Genomic DNA, 17667 nt, shown 5'->3' with positions numbered 1-17667 from the left:
GTTGGGTGCATGTCCCCTCCTGTTGATTCCTACAAGGTCATAACTTTGAATGGGGCAGCTGGAGGCAATAATATCTTAAACTGCTACAGCGAGCGTTGCCATCTGGCAAAGCCCTTTGTAATGAAACGGTATGAACTGAATTGAGAAATATAGATTTTAATAACATATCAGCTACTAAAGCCCCAAGAAATAGGGGAAATATGTGGGAAATTTCCTGTGTGTGTCAGCAGTGCTCCAGGATTCCTGTGTCATTTGAAACCAGGATCTGACCCTGTTGTTCTCCCTTTTGACTTGGTCTCCAGTGAGAAGGGGACAATACTTTTCAAGCTTTCAGGTGCTTGCTAGTAATGAAGCCTGCAGACTGGGTCTTTTCTGGTGCCCACACATGGGGGCAGAGTACAGTACATCTCAGGGACCTGTACTGGTAGACAACTAAACATGTGAAGAGCCTCTCTGCTTATCCTGAAACCCTGGTTGGAAGGTGAGAGTCACAGAGCCAGAAGCAGAAGAGGCAAGAGGAAAATGACTCCATCTGGCCTTCAAAAAGGGGAGCTGATGTCTTTTCCCTAAATACACTGCATTCTTCTCAGTGGCCATTTGTGTTATTACTGATATATTGCAAGGAGCAGAACCTTCTGCTACTTTCCAGACTCTCTTGCCAGCTTTCCTAAGACTCTTCCCTGACTACAGAGGTGTCCACTGTCAATAGGCCAGAGAATCATAGAATCATTAAGGTTGGAAAAGACCACTAAGATAACTTAGTCCAACCACTAGCCCATCCCCACCATGCCCATTAAACATGTCCCTCAGAGCCACATCTCCACATTTCTTTCCAGGGATGGTGACTCCACCACTTCTCTGGGCAGCTCTCCTTTATGCTGAGGTTGGCATAAGTTCCTGTCAGGCAAAAACAGATCTTCTTAGACCAAGGAAAGTATGGAGGCAGGGCTGCTACACACATTATTACAAGGGAAGATGGCGGGGAGGGGCAGAAGAAGAGAAAGACCCACTTTTCTGTAGAAAGATGCTGATATTCTGAAGAAAGGCAGCACCTCTGGTGGAACGAGTCATCTGGCATTTCCCACTCATTTCTTAAATAATCAACAGAGAGAGAGGATTCTCAATCTAAGATGCTGAATCAGTATCTAGAAGTTTATAGGGACTCCTATTTCCCTATCTTAACTGTACAGAGAATTTACGTTGGGGAGGCTGGAATAAACATTTCTGTATTATGGAGCAGAGGGCTAAAACGTAGGCAGGTGATGACCTAAATTGGGTGTTTATTTGCGTTTGGACAGCAGTAAATCGGGACATACACCTTAGGAGCACATCTGCAGAGCTGCAGCCCCTGACTGGATCCCACCCATGGGACAAGACTTGATCCAGACTGATGGATGCTTAGCACCCGAGGGTCACCTAACAGTCTCCAAGATCTGCCTCTGATGCTTCTCCTGACCAGCTCATGTGAGCACAGCCCAGCTCAGCAGTGTCACTGCTCCCTTCCCTTCCAGCCCATCTTGTTGCTTTTACCCCCTTGTCTTTTACCATCGCTTTCTTGCTCTCCCTTTTCTCTCAGCAAGCTGTTTGTCTTCAAAAGACAGCTTTGCTCTCCAGGTCAGAGAAGCTGATAGAAATGGCTTTATTCCTTATTAGTGTTTGAGAAGTTCCCTCCCTGCCTAGGTCTGTCTGCTATTGCTTTAAAGACATCTATAACATTTCTGCAACTCAAATCTAGTGACACAAACTAGATTTCATGTGTATTGAACTAACAGCGTATCATAGCAACAAATATTTTTTTTAATAACAGCATTTCTAGCCATGTTGAACAAACACCTACTGTAATAGTCAGAATGCCCTAGAGCACTTCATCCTGTCCCACGACCCATGTTCTGTTGACTCATTCTCACTGAAAAGAGTTCTAAAGTTAATTCCATTGTCCCAGAGAGATCATCTTCAGTATCCTCGCAATGTTTTTGACTGCTGTCAGAAAAGAAGCAGAGCACTACGCTCCTACTAGCTACCCACACAGACTTGCTGTAGGAGTTTTCTCTGACCACCTGCTAGATATTTCTGGTTGTCGTTTACGGTGATCTGCTCCGAGGAGGGATGCTGAACTGCTTTCTTGCACTGCTGTGTAGTGCACATACAGAGACTGCAACACCCCAGTCACTTCCTTAGCAATGAGAGCCAGGCTGATGCATGCCATCTTCAGCCAGCCCTTGGTTGGCATCCTCACCTTGAAGCTGTCAGGAAGCAGCATCTCTGCTATCCTCCTTGCTCAGGCTCATTTGTTGTACAGACCCAAATTACCATGAGTCACTCTATCCATTTCCTTTGTCCCTTATTAGAATTTGGGAAGGATTTTCCTTTTAAAGAAATGCTCCTCTTCAAAATTATATAGAGTGGAAACATTCAGACACTGGGATAATTGCTACCAGAACCACCCCTCTTTGCTGTTCTATTGCCATTGTACATTTTGCAATTACCTTTTTTCTCCCCTGCTAGCTAAACCATGAGAATTCCTGTGACATCAAACCATAATTTGCATGGCCACTGGTATAAATATGTGGAAGCAAATAATAGTTTGTCCTATGGAATAAAATAACACAGCATGAAATTATAGTAGCTTATCTTCATATTCCTTGTTCCTCTGTGGTTGAAAGTTCTTTCTTTTGATAAAGCCCTTTAGTATCTGCCTTTGAACAGTTCTAGTGAGATATTTTAGTAAAAGAAATATCCAGAGACCTTTTTCTTAGCATATCTTTACGTGGAATAAATCCAGGCTTTCTCATCCCCTGCACTCATTGGAATTCAGCTTTATTTTGGGAAGGGAGTACTACAGTCATCAGAATGTACAGTGTCTCCTGTTGGGTATTTTCATGAGGACTGGTGAGCACTGCATTCTCCATCCCTCTCTAAGGAAAATCCAGCAGGGCAGATTGTTTCCTATATTGCCTCCTATTAAATTGTGTCACCAGCAGCGAACCAAAAGATGCCCCAGGGAGTCCAGGCCAGGCCAGACCAGGCCAGTAGTTCTTGCCTGGCTCCCACTGCAATGGAAATGTTATTTGCAACCTATGTTGATAGAGGAATACTGCTCACCTCTGCCAGTCTCGTTTGTTAAGAGTCTATGCCAAAATGAAGCCTGTGGGGCAACCTGGGTGCAACCTGAGCCAAAGGAGTGTTCTGGGTGGGATGTTGACATGTCTTGGTCTGAACGCAAACAGCTCATCCTCTGATTCCCACAGCACAACTTCACCGGCGACAAGGACACTAGGAGAGACACCCTCATCACGGGATTTGATTGCTTAATTGTGTTAATTTGGTACAGAAGCACTTTGAAGGTATTAATCTATTGATTCATTCTCAGACGAGAACACAATTTGATTACTGTATTTATTGGATTTTTCAAGTGTTGTAAATTATCTTAGTAGCATCTTTGCTTCAAGTTATGTTTGCCCTATACTACATTTTGATAAATCCTAGAAAAAAAGGCCACTGAGATGATTTACTCTTTTAGACCACACCAAGGGCTGCCTGCCTTGTATGGCAAAGGCAAGCCTAGCTGTGTGAGGTGTCTTCCACACCACCCATATACCACATATACAGCTGTATTCAGCATTCAGCAGCATTACTTGCTCCCCCAACATACCCTATTGATAAAGTACAGCTGACTATGGCAAATGCATCAGAGATCATTATGCTGATATGAGTCACATTTTTTGCTGTTTCACTAACCAACTTTGGTCAGTGTCTCTCTAAGCCTCTAGCAGCCCCAAAATCCATGACAGTCTTTCTAAGCTGAACACTTCCTTCTGTTCATTCAGAGTAACTGCGCATATGTAGGTACATGCACACATGCATCCAAATAAACTAGGGCAACCTGAATTCATACAAGCGGGCAGACTGTTGGTGTTTTTGTCTGTTTTTAGCACTGCTTTACAGCTGAAGCAGGAAAAAATGATGCAGAGTAGCCATTTAGCTTCCTGCTCTCCAAACACAAAGAAGATTTCACTATTGCTGAGATGTTCACCCAGTCTCTGATTATAAAGAAATGTGACATCAGTTGTAGGGCTCTTGGGATAAATGAGATTTTGGGGACTCTCAAAAGAGAAGATGCCGTATAAACATGTGAGTGTTGAGCGCTGCTTTATAAACTAACCTAAATTTATTTGCAGCTAGTGCAGGAATGCATTTCAAAGCATTGGTCAGGTTGTACTAAGGAAATGAAAGATGTGACCTTTAAAAATGTGACTTCCTTGTGTATTGGAAGTACAGCCACCTCCTCTTTCTCCCTCTTCTGAAGGCCACCCTTCACACTCAAAGCTCTGCAATGTTTTCACCTTCAGTTTAGCTTGGGAGACTGAAGCAGAGGTTTCTCTGGTGAATATCAGAATGTTTCCATCATAGACACTGACACTGGGTGATCAGTTAGGTAAGCAGTTAAGTATACAGCTGGAACATAGCTGAGAAAATGACAGGGAAGAGTAGCTTAAAATATTTGTGCCTAATCAGCCAGATAATCCAGCTCAGCCAGTCTTGCATCCCTCTCCTTTGTTTTTCAGCAAACATTTGAGTTGCACTGTTTGTTTGCAGGCGTATTTGGAGAGGTGCTGTAGTTCATCAAGGTCTGTATACAGACAAACACACACTGCAGGAATTAGTATCACCCAGGCTTAACCCTCACCATGAGGGCAGGGGCATTTGGAGAATGTTAGGAAATACAAGGAGACCAGAAAACCAAGCAGCCAACACCCCAACGACTGACCACAGACAATGACGGGAAGAGGAGGAATCCTTGAGATGTGGTGAAGTCCTTGATCAGAGATGAGGTCTTTGTGATCCAGCCTTGGAGTGTGCAGCACGGTCTATGAGCAGGAGCTGGGCAGAGGGGGTTACAGGACAGTCTGCAGCTAAGGACAAACTCCCTGTCTGCACAGTCCCCCTCCAGCTCTGACCTTAAAGATAACTGAAATGGGCTTGTTTGGGTGGAAGAGTGATAAACTGCCAGCTATTTAGTATGTTGTTCCAAATCCAACTGCACGCTTGAATGAAAAGGACAGCCACCAGCTTGCTGTTCCGGAGTAAGTGTGAAAAGGGAAGTGAGCATCTTGGCAAGATTTCTGCTGGAGGTGAATTCAAGCTGCAAACTGATGCATTGTTCAGAAGCCCAGCAATCCTTATCGCTCTCTTTGCTATATTGAATCAATTTCCTCTGTTTTCCTGGAGCTCAGTTTTTCTTTTAACTGAGACATTTTATCTGAAGATCAGCTCTCTATTTTAGGGGCAGGCAAGAAATTAACAGAAAGACTGGTAAAAATCATCACTTTTAATTTGGAATAGCCATACCATCATTTCAGCCTGAAAAGCTCAGCTAATATTACAAATGCAAAGTTCTGCCATGAGATTTAATTTACCCTGTACAAAGCCATTTAGTAATCTAAGCACAGATATAGAAACAACTAATACCTATTGAACCACAGTGTTCAGATCCAATTGAGTGGATTCGTCCATAGCTGGATATTGTGGCAACTCCATACAGATGACTTTGGATAGCTAGCCTCTAGTTAATTACATGTTTGCTGTTCTGTTGTTGTATTTGTTTTCCATCGAGCTATGTGCACTGTAGGCTCCCACATGTTTTCCAGTTACGAGCAACTAATTAACACTAAGTAGTTTTCTTAGTTATTTGTTTGTTATTTCATTATCTAGACATACTGCCACATCAAGGACTGGCCCAATTTTCCATCAATTTGTACTGACTGCTCATCAGTCCAAGAGCTTATGATGGATGCATAAGAAAGGATACCACAGAGATCACAAAAATCACAGCTGTATGTACTCAAAATTACCCTGTATTCAGTTACTTTAATTAAATTGTCCACTATACTGCCAACATGACTCCAAGTAGTGTCTTATGTTCATGTGAGTTAGAAATGATATTACACTTTTTCATAAGAGTAGCTAGCAGTATTTTAGGCAGTTTTATCCCTCTGGTAATCTCTTCATTTTCTCCTCAGCAATGGCCATGGTGGACCTGACTTAACTGTGATTTCTCTTTTGGTCACACAGCCTTTGATTATGAAACCAGTCAAAACTGCCTTGAGTCAAAAGTAACTTGTTACAAAAAAATATAGAATAAAAAAACTCCTTTCAGTCAAAAAGCAATGGGAAAGCACCCACTGGTTAAAGAGAAGAATATAAATGGAACTGAAGAGCAAAAGTTAGGAGGGGAGGGCAATCAGCCAAGATTCCACATCTTCTTTACCCAATCTGAGTTTTATTTTGCCATCTTTCTCCAGATAGGAAAAACTGATATGCTTCTTGCTCTATTGCTTGTCTGTCGCACAGGGAGATAAGATTCTTCAATAAAGGATGAAATGAAAAGCTGTATGCTTTCATAACTAAGCTTCATTACTTAAACGTAAACTATGCTCACACTTGGGAAAAATAGCATGCAGTATTTCATCTTCAGACTTTTTATTCTTGCGCTTCAAGTTAAGATTAAGCATGAAAAAAAGTGCTACTAGAAGAGAGGAGTGAACACCAGTGTTGCAGAGCCAACTCCTAGATGTGTACAGATTCCAGGATGGCTATAGACATTTTGCCTCTTTGTTTCACGGTGCCTAACTAGAGGAAACTCCCAAATGTTCAGATAAGACCTGGAATTGCCTAGTCATCTACCTTCCAGATTTAATTCCTCTCTGCCTTCCCTCTGCTGCATTTTAGATGAAACCAGGCTAAATAAGTTCTTTTTCATGTGTGTTAATTAAAAAACGTCCTGGTCCCATCCTGCTTCAGTTGGTGAACAGCCCACCACTAGATTGTTCTGAACTTGACCCCTATTCTGCATTCAAATTCAATGATACAGCAATTCGTCAGCTTGATTTTGGCAGTTTTATACATGCCCTCTGAAACATTATTTTTGGCAGGCTCTCAAATCCCAAATGACCTTCAGCATACACATCTTTCTGACTTGCTGCATAGTTCTCCTTCACAATCCTTGATCAGCATCAGCTCAAGACCTCAGCTGACCAGCATAAACCCAAAAATAGTGCATCAGACAATGCAAGTCCAAATAACAGTGAATACAGAAGCTTAGTGATAACAGTCAGTCAGTAGGTTCATCAGGTGCTCTGTGGCTGCCTTGTTCAAGCTCGGTATGGATAAGCTAGTCAGCAGGAAGAAGCTGCCCAAGAGGGGCCTGTAGCTGGTCTTTAAGGACCAAGCTGGGAGCTCTCCTGTCATGGCCTTTTTGGTTATAGTAGTATGACTGCATATTTCTGTATGCTTTGGAAAATTGTGGAAAACTTTCTTTTTTTTTTAACTGACTGTTGTTGAGTGTTAGTTGGCCATGGTATACAAAAAGGAAAATGGTAGTGCTGGCCAGATGGTCAGACTTAGTGCATGAGGACCAGCTCCCAGGCTTCTTCTTAGATTGCTGGATCTCACTTCCTTAAGCCCTCAAAGCTTCTACAGAAAAGTACAGTTGTCCCAGGATCCTCATATGCAATATGCGAATGTCCAAAGAACTGCAAAAGCCGCAGGAAATATTCTACCATTACAGAACTATAATCCAGCAATTAAATATCTCTATGAGAAGGCATCTCGCTTGCCCATACTTGAAGTGTGGTGGGGCTCTGCTCAAGTCAAGCTGGGCATAACCACCACACTCCAAAGACAACCTTCAGAAACCCCACGGAGGAGTTGCCTGCACCCTCTGCGCCCTCAGAGGGAGCCTGGGGACTAGAAGTGACTCAGCAGAAGAGGATGCAGCACAGGATTTGATTTGCCTGGCAGCCACCCTATTACTGCAACTCACCTGGTAGTGTTGTGCTACACCTCTTTCACCAATAACAAATAGAGTTGAAGCCCTTCCACAGAAGGGAGATACGAAACTTGCTTAATTTTAGCTTCATTTCCTGAGGACAGCATCCTCATCTAGCAGACAGTAGTCACCCTCCATCGCAGTAATCCACGTGCCCTCTCTTGCAGCCTCCCTACCCAGGGTCTCTTTGTTTCTCGCTTCCCAGGAGCCCAGCCCAGCCCTTCCCACAGTGGGCCTTTGTGCCCTGGGGAGACAGAGAAGGCACATGGGCTGCAAGCCTGATTTTTCAGTCATTGTGTGTATTTCATACCAATAAACAGCAGCAGTAAAATCTGTGTTGTTAGCGCCAGCAACAGCTACTTTGTGATGATGAGGAATCAGGCTCTGTAAAATGTAACCAGAAATTAAACAAGTAAAACTGGGGCAGAGCAAACAGCTCTGGCACATCAAGGTAATTTATATCCCGTTAACCAGAGAAGCGGGCACAAGAGACATCTGGAAGTGAAAATTAACTAAAAGCAGAATAATGACATAAACAAGAGAGAAATACAGCCTCCACATCTGTGTAGCTGAGCCTGACGAGTGTCACATGTTGACTGATAGGGGGTTTTATTTTTAAAAGAACACAACCAGTCAAGGAGGGAATTTTCCATATAAGGCCATAACTACTTAATGCAGAGATTTGTGGAGACATAAAATGCACAAGCACAGAGGAAAAAATCAGCTGCCATCGGGTTTAGATGCTTGTTGGAACCAGAATTAACTGAATAACAAAAAACATTATTTGAGAAACATTTTTGTTGCCAACGTTCACAACTATTATTATTCACAAGCTGCGGCATGACCACCTGCAGATCTGACTGAATTAAAAAAATACACGTTCAGATACGCATGCAGAAATGGTCATGAATAACTCCAAAAAATGACTGTAGAATATGCATTTGAAATGCCATTTAAGCAAGCAAAGTCTCCCCCTGTTGCAATATTCCTTCCACTGAGGGCATTTGTTGCTGATCGTGGACGTATTTTCTGGGTTTGGTGTACCTCTGTGCTTGGAAGCCTAAGTATCCTGGTAGCTGCTGCCTACAGAGTTCTTCATTGCCTTTAAATGCATGAGGAAGGCTGCACATACCACAATTTTCACCTCATCTGTGACCTTGAAACCAGTTACTATTTTCTTGCATGTCTAGCTATGAGGCCTTCATCTAAACTGCAGCAGGATCTGCCATCTGTTTGATTCCCCCATGGATCTGGGCAGAGCACTTTTATGATCTGCATTCATGCCTATAACAGGTGGTATCTTTATAAAGGTGACAAACACTACCACTTAAAAAACTGAGTCAAGGGGAATGGTGGTTATTTGCTAACATAATAATAAACAAAACAAAACAAAAAAGAAAAAAGGATCAGAGTTTGGGATATATACCATTATATATCTTATCCAACAGCAATACTCCTTGCCAAAGTCAGAATCCACAACATTTCTGAACACAAAGGTAGTTTTTAAATCCCAGGCTAAGTTTGTAGTGCTGACATTAAATACTATCTTTCCTAACTTATAAACTGATCCAATTTGATAGAAGAATCCCCAGGAGAATGTAAACATAAAAGTCTGTATTTTGTTTGATACTACTTTACCAACTACAGCAATGCTCTGAAATTCAGTGGTGTTATCCAGGGCTAAAAAACAAATCCTGCATCAAAGCATGTCCCTGGAATGTATATCTGCTTTACTCACTTCTTCATGGAAATGGCACCACCCCCACTGTGCATCTCTTTTTCCTTCCTCCTGCACAGGGCTAATATCCTGTAAGCACTTCCTAAATGTTTCAGAGGCCCTTCCTGTGCTTCTGAAGTCACCAGAACCTAATGAAAACCAGTATATAAATGGTTTTAGACCAGCATGGGTCTTCTTTTTCTGGAGACACATCCATGCAAGTGTGACCAAGATGCAACAGGCTCCCATGGACTGAGAGCACACTGCTTCCCTCATCCATGTAGGCAGGCAGTGAGACACGCGATGTTAAGGTGCTGATCTTCAGCCCCTGAACTCCAGGTCGGGAGCCCCAGCAGAATCTGGACAGCACAGAGAGGTCTTTGGAGACTGTTCACACAGTGCATTGTAATGCTCAGGTTTACGCAGTCCCTTTTTTACCATTCTTTTTGCCAAATGAGATTCAGTATTGAATCTAAATGACTTTTCAATCATTAAGACTTCTTTCAAATGAGTCAAAAACCCCTTGAGCTCCCAACAGAGGTAAATTTCTCTTGGTTACCAGTAAAAAAAGGAACTAACATATATGCACAATTCAGGACAAACGTGGAAAAGAACCATATATTCCAAGGGCAATCAATAGCTACAAAGCATTATCAGTTTTGACTGTCTTTAGAAAAGGAAAGCTATAGCTGATCCTATTTTAATTAAAAGTCTGAGTACATACAGACTTAAGACTTGTTTTCATCTGTGTGAGTGGCCAGTGATGCAGGTAACCTTTACGCCTTATGTGTCAGTGACAATGTCACCACAGCTTGCATGCTGTCCTCTGCGCTGGTGACAATGGCACATGCACAGGAACTCATCTCCTTACCCTGAGGCTTGCTGCTGATACTGCTATCCACCCATTGTCCCATAAGGAGGGACAGGGAAGCAGGAAGCATGATGTCCTGGTGTCTTTCCTGTGCACCTCCTTACCCTTCTGCTGTCTGCTCACTTTGCCTTGACCTCATCCTTTTGCTCCTGCTGCTTGAGCATATAGTGCTTTGTTTTCAGAGCCAGGAGGACTTTCAGAATAGGCTATGTTTGCCTCTTTCATTTCTGACATGAGTCCACCAACAGTTGAGGACTAGCTTGGAGCAACGACATGGGCATGGACATGGCTGCAATGTAGATGGAATGGAGCTCCGGCAGAGTGCACAGGGGCAGTGCTCCTCTTAAAAGAACTGCCTGAGGCGAGCAGCCATTGCCACCAAGGCTTCTCGCAGTTTTCTGAAACACCTGTGATTCAAGATATGACACCTGCAACCAGTATCTCAGCTGGCCTGAAGCCCAAGCAGTCAGGACTCTAGGTAGGGTAGGAGGGTGTGCTAAAGGGCCTGACAGGTTGCTGTCACTGCCCCAGAGTATTCTGCTTATCCATCTAGAAGACTGGAGCTCTACACATAATAGCTTAGGAAACTGTCATGTGGTTGTGGAAGAAATGAGGCTGCTCCCTGAAGGAACCTGAGAAGGATAAGCAAAGGGTGTCTCCGAGATTGCTCTTCCAGAAGGAAGGGACATAAGTGCAGAGCAGAAAATCTTCTGCAAGGGAAGAAGAGTTGCTCTCATCCACCTCTTGGCTCATCCACGAGACCAGCAGTGTCTGAGCGAACAGTGTGCCATCCGTGCCATTCCCCAGCATCACCACGAAGGAGCCTGTTCTAGAAACAACAGGCAGGCCTCTAACATGAAGCTGTATTTTCCGCTTGTTCACATTACAGGTACCTATGTGTAACATGCAACAGCCTGTCCTTAAAAATCAAGATCTCCACCTACACTGGCACCAAGGTGGGCAAAAGGTATGCTCTTAATATCTCTCTTCTTTTAAGATCTGTTGTCAATGTGCTTTCTCCGTAACGAATTGTTTTTTAAATGTTATTGCTTTATTTAGTTTAGCTCTATCTGCCAAAACATACTGGCTATATAATTGTGGTAATATTTCCTCTTTTTATTATTTTATGCTCTTGTAAAATAAATGGCTACTTTAAAAATCAATCTTTCTGTTTTCTGAATGCAGGAAGAGGAAACATTGATTGGAGGAGAAGAAAACCTGGGCCCCACACCAAAACACATTGGCTTAAAATTCACACAGTTGTCTTGGGTTTATGTGGAAAGGTTTGGTAGCAGGGGCCCACCGCTGGCCAGAGCTGAGCCATGAACAACTTCACAATCTGTGAGCTCTCTTATGCTGTGCTCTATGAGCTCTCCCAATCTCTTTATCCATAAACTGAGGACATTCAGGATTCTCTTTCTGCTTCTGCACAAGACTTAGGTTACGGTCTACCTTACTTGGAACTAGGTCTAAGAGGCTTCTAAGGAAAAGCAGACCTCAGGGAAAATAAGACTTTTTCAAAACCAAGGGAAAAACACAGAAAATCCAAACAGTTGTAACTGGTTGGAGTGGTCACTGCCAAGAGGTTTCTGACACAAATATAGTTTACACAAGTATTCTGGTGTCCATGGCTAGGTCAACTGGCTAGGAGCAGTCTACTGGTCTGTCTACCTCCTACCCTGCCTACCTGCTGGCAGTCTTGCAGGCTGATGCTTTTTACCATAGAGAATTCAGGGCAAACTCAGAGAAAATAAGTCATGGCTCAGTCAAGGAGGGAAAAGGAAGAAAACGCTAACAATTTTGAATATTATGGTGTTGAAATTTTAAGGCTTGACAGAAGCTAAATAACAGGAAAACGTGGATAAGGGGACCTTACAGATGCTTCTTAATCCCTCACATTGATATTTCCAGAAGAAGAAACTGTGTAATTTCCTAGTAGAAAGTAAATGTACGTTACCTACTGGATTTAAGGATATTCCCAGGTATTCGAAGGATACCAGAGGAGAATGTGTTGCTGGCATTCAGAACTACAAAGAAGGAAAATAAATTTTAAAAAAAGAGAAAACGCAGAGTATGATAAACCAATCCGAGTAACGCGGCAACTATGCAGGGTTAATTGTCACTTTATTGCCAAAGACGGAGATTATAAAATTGAATGGCTCCATTTTTCTTGCTTTGTGTCAAAACTCATATCATTTGGAGATGTAATAATTCTCCTCCTGAAGTTACATAGATACGTTCTTTGTGTATTCTTCTGCTTTCTGACCTCTTATCTTTTCCAAGCACCTGAAGTCCTACATAATATCCCTTTAAATGCTGGTGATCTTAACTGATCTCATTACAGCAGTTATGCTCAGTCAAAAATGTGTTTTTGCTCTGCTCCCTTCAGACAGGACATTTTGCATAGCTTTGAGGTAATCAGGAAAGTCATCACAAGCTGTTAGGAGTGCCTGCCTACACAAAGGCTAGAATCTTCCCTTTTTAAATCAAGGTATTTGCTGAGCTAGGAAAAGCTGTGAAAAGCACATTTGTACCAACATTACTGAAAATAGCCAGATATTACATACCTGCTCTGAAGAGAGAAGAGACGAAGGACATCCCTCCACCAAACACTCCATTCTGTGTCAACACATGCGTGTGCACAATGGTAGCAATGGGTCCCCCAGAACTGTGTAGCACAGCACTCCTATATACAAAGGGCCTGGAAATGTGCAGGGTAAACAGGCAGGGGAAGAATGGGCCACAATTTCAGCACAGAAGAACATCCTTGGCCTTTACAGAATGGACAACCTGGGCAACCTAATCTAGTGCCTAATTTAGCGGTTGGTAACTCTGCAGATGGCACAGAGGTTGGAACTATGTGATCTTTGAGGTCCTTTCCAACCCAAGCCATTCTATGATTCTATGGCACAAGTACTGAGGACTGAGGTCTGAAAAACTTGCTCTAGAGAAACCACTCATGCCAAAGGACTCCAAAGGACTTAAAACTACCAAAACTTCACAATCACAGAACAAAGGGGGAGGGGGGAGAAGCAAAACAATATGGCATAAATCAGAAAATCGAATTATACTGAAATTAATAGAAAGACAAGGCTACTTACTACTGAAGTGTGTCAGTTTATAGACATTACATAGCAGCAATTGGTTGCCTTAGGAGACAAACCTGCTTCAGCTTCAGAAGTAAAGCTTCAAAGTGTAATCTTTAATATAGATTTGTTAATCTCTGTAATGATTTTGATCTTATAACTGGTTACTTTGTGTTGCGAGAGGTGTAAAGTTCACTCCTTTTACTGTTTTTCTCTCCTAAAACTACTTCTTTCAATCCTTATTCTCCCAAGATCTCTTTTAGGTATAACATAAGGCTTTATTTATAAAGCATCATTCATAAAGGGTGACATATTCCTGCAAAGCAACTTTCTTAAAAGGTCCAGGAAAGTTTCATAGCATGACTTCAACTTTCTCTGTAAGTATGTACCGCTTGCTCAATTATTTTAGGTGGCATTGTGTCTCACAGTAACACAATGCCATCCCACAACCCCTTTTCCAAAACTGTTGCTCAGTATGTGTTTCATCCTAATTCATACCTGTTGCCAAGCTACTGAAGCTGCTGTCTGTATTTGCTCCCTTATCTTTATGCTGCAGGAGGCTGCATATTCATTTGTTGTTTTTCAAGTGAGGCACCTCAGCTGGTTCCATCAACACTACATTTGCTGATTCACAAAGTCTCTTCCAACAGATATTTCTCTGAGATTGGCTGCATACTCTTCATGGATTCCTTTGCAACGCACAGAGCTTGAGGCTTCCTTATAAGAGATGTTTTGGAGCTCAGGCCTGACAGCTTGATCCCACTGATGCACTTGCCAGAAGCATGCAGCTACAAGCCATAGAAAGCCATAGCTGCTGTGCAGCAGCTCTGCCTCTTAGAGACCAAAGTATGGCCCAGCAGTTTCTGTGAGGCCTACACAGAGCTACCTGAACTTACCAGAGACAAACGAGCACACCATTATCAGACTTGTGTTGTTAGCTCTGCTTTCTGCATTCTTCCCAAAAGCTGATCTTTAATCTGCAGTGGACTGACCTAGGATGTGGGTATAGTTGACTAAGGGTAACCACAAGTGGGAACAAGAGAAAGAGAAATAACAGAACAAACTGCTGGCATCAGGGGAGGCCTAATCAGGTCTGGGTTACGAGCTCAAGTGTCCACTAACGAATGGCAGAGATTGCAGGCAGAGGCTGCAGTCTCTACCTTAAACAGTACCATGGGGAACCTGGGGAATGCCAGAGTGGGCATGAGGAGAACTAAGTAGAGGTTTCCCTGACAGCTTTGAGGCGCTAGGCCTTACTACACTTGATACAATGGTCGCTTACATCTTTGTATCACTTCCCCCAGGAACCTCTTACTGAACCATCAAATAAACAATGTTAGCCTCAGGTGAGGATAAAAGCATTCATCTTCACTGTCTATAGCATGATGCTTCCCTGCTGTGGGATGAAGGGGCTCTTTCTGGATGGACACACTGCAGAAAGACTTATAAAGAAAGAGGATATTCCCTGTGCATTATGAAGAGAAAGGAGCTCACAGGCACTGACTTGTCAGATGAATCCCCTGCAAACCACCGGTGTTCTAGAGAAATATTTTTCAAATGACACAGCTAGGCAAAAATGTCCTTTTTAAAATAAATACAAGAATGCTCTCTCTACGGGGAGACGTAAGGAGCAATTACATTCCTAACTTTGCAAACACAGATTTCAGTACTGAAAACGTACTCCGGTTTAGAAAGCCTTGCTTGGCTTTGTTTAAGAAATGCTTAGCACTCCCAAATCTGCAGAAATAGGATAAAATAATTTTAAAAGGTAAACTTGTTTTGAGGGCCAGCACTTGCTCAGTAATTCCATTTAAGCCTAAAATATTTGATGGTTTGGTGCTTCTGTCACATTTTAATGGTATTTACTGTAACTAGACAGATTTATGCCCAGTTCTGTTCAGACTTTCTCATTTTTAATCCAAAATTTGCATCTACATCCAATAAAGTTTATGCTGTTTCACTGTATATCAGAAAGCAATTCAGTGTTTTTCCAAACAGTCTGAGCAGGAGACTGTAGTTTGGGGTGGAGGGAGCACAGAGCCTCTGCTCCTCACTGCTCAGGACATCATCACTCCAATGACAATTCACGAAGGAAGGAACCACATTTCCTGAGGTGGACTTCTTGCACTTACTTATGCTTTCTTTCTGCTTCCCTGGTCCAAGGGTTTGAACCCTCTGTACGTTTTAACAGTAAGGGAAAGTGAAGCTCTGCAGGCAGAAGAATCCCTGACATATCCCTCTGAGAAAACTCAAGGGCTGATATTTCTTCAAAAAGCAGCTTGCCCTTCCCTAAGGTTAGACATCAGGGGGAAATCCCTTACCCAGAGGGTGGTGAGGCCCTGGCACAGGCTGCCCAGAGAAGCTGTGGTGCTCCATCCCTGGAGGCGCTCAAGGCCAGGTTGGATGGGGCCCTGGGCAGCCTGAGCTGGTGGGGGGCAGCCCTGCCCACAACAGGGGTTGGGGTGGGTGGGCTTTGAGGTCTCTCCAACACAAACCACCTAAACCACATGATTTTATGAAAATGGTGAGCCTATGTCAAAATCCACTTCTACTAAGATGGCCACATGTGCCTTCTGTTGGGTGGATATTTAAATTCTGGTTGATACTATGCTTTCTTTGTGCTTTATTAAAAACACCTTAAGGGGAGGGGAGATACAATCACAGCTGCTGAAATAAACGGTGACTGTCCCCCAGCCTGTAATAGCAGCATTTATCTTTTCCAAAGCCCATGCGTGAGGGGCAGGAAGATAAGTTTCTTTTGCTCCTGTTTGGCTATTTTCTGTCAAAAATCTTACAGTAGTTTTTGTATAGTGAATATTTATAACTGTTGTTAGCGTCAATATAATTTTTTTGCAGTTACTGCACTTATTTACATTTTAATGGCAAAGTCAATAAAGATTTATGCATCTGTCATACGGATTTTCCACAAAAGTGGTGAATGCCTCACAAAACAGTAGCTCCAGCAGTACGCTCCCCCTCCGAGCATCCTTTAAACGCCTTCATTGTTTCTGGAAACAGTGGGCTATCCATTAAAATAACCAACCCTTAAAGTCATAAGTCAAACCCAGCAGAATGTGTTGTGGCATTCTTCCTCACAAAGCTCCTGCATATTGCAAAAGCGCTTGCTCAGGGATCCTTTTTTTTTTTTCTCTCTGCTTCTAAACATTGTCCTTTGAATGGCAAAGCCTGGTTTATCTCCTTGGTGTGTCAGCTGCATGAACTACATTGATTTTGTAGCCTGAGGACACGCTGCGCATGTTGACCTTGTTTCAATTTTAACGCAGTAAAAGGTATAGTTTGGAGCACCACCCTGGGAGGGAGTTCCATTCTTCTCCTCAGCTAACATGGTTATTTCTTGGCCACCCACTCTTGTCGGGTACTGCAGTGAGCTGATCGCTGCTGTGACAATAACTAGAGGCAGGCTCTCTCCTGAGGGCTCTGCTCTCTCTCTGGGATGGAGATGAGCTCTGGATCTCAGAGGCATGCAGAAGGAGACGGCTTCTGGTCAGCTTCTGTTGGAGTTCAATGTCAAGATGAGTTCTTGGATAGAGCTCAGATTTGATGCTATGGCAAATACAAGGTTAGGAATCAGGCTCCAGTAGCATCCCAGCGTCATGACCTGCACTTCCAAGGTGAAATTCATACATACAAATCATAGAATCACAGAATCATTAATGTTGGAAAAGATCACTAAGATTATCCAGTTCAACCATCAGCCCACCTCCACCATGCCCACTGCCCATGTCCCCAAGTGCCACATCCACACGGTTCATGAACACCTCCAGCGACAGTGACTCCACCACCTCCCTGGGCAGCCTGTGCCACTGCCTCACCACTTTTTCTGAGAAGAAATGGCTCCTAATATTCAGCCTGAACCTCTCCTGGTGCAACTTGAGGCCATTCCCTCACGTTCTGTTACTAGTTACCTAGGAAAAGAGTCCGACGCCCCCCTCGTCACAACCTCCGAACACTAACCGAGACAGCTTCCCTTCAGGCACAGCAGGCACAGCAGGCACAGCAGGCACAGCCGACACAGCCGGCACAGCCGACACAGCCCTCCCGCCCCCGGCCCGCTCAGCATCTCCTCCGCCGAGCGGCGCCGTGGCGGCCTCCCCGAGTCCCGGCGCCCCCTAGCGGCCGCAGCGTGCCGGCGGCGGTCCGGGGG

The 17667-nt window shown here is 43.4% G+C and overlaps 1 long non-coding RNA gene across 1 annotated transcript; it reads right to left on the bottom strand.

Moving 5' to 3' along the window:
* Positions 12373-13531, bottom strand: LOC110392683. The gene is made up of 2 exons (XR_002434566.1): positions 12984-13531; positions 12373-12443 (listed from the first exon to the last, which is right to left on the bottom strand). It is a non-coding gene; the product is annotated as an uncharacterized LOC110392683 (long non-coding RNA).

The sequence above is a fragment of the Numida meleagris genome, chromosome 1 (genome assembly GCF_002078875.1).
Source record: "Numida meleagris isolate 19003 breed g44 Domestic line chromosome 1, NumMel1.0, whole genome shotgun sequence".
In the NCBI taxonomy this organism is placed as follows: Eukaryota; Metazoa; Chordata; class Aves; order Galliformes; family Numididae; genus Numida; species Numida meleagris.
Note: the sequence above shows the minus strand (reverse complement) of the source record. Positions and strands in the feature narration are given on the sequence as shown.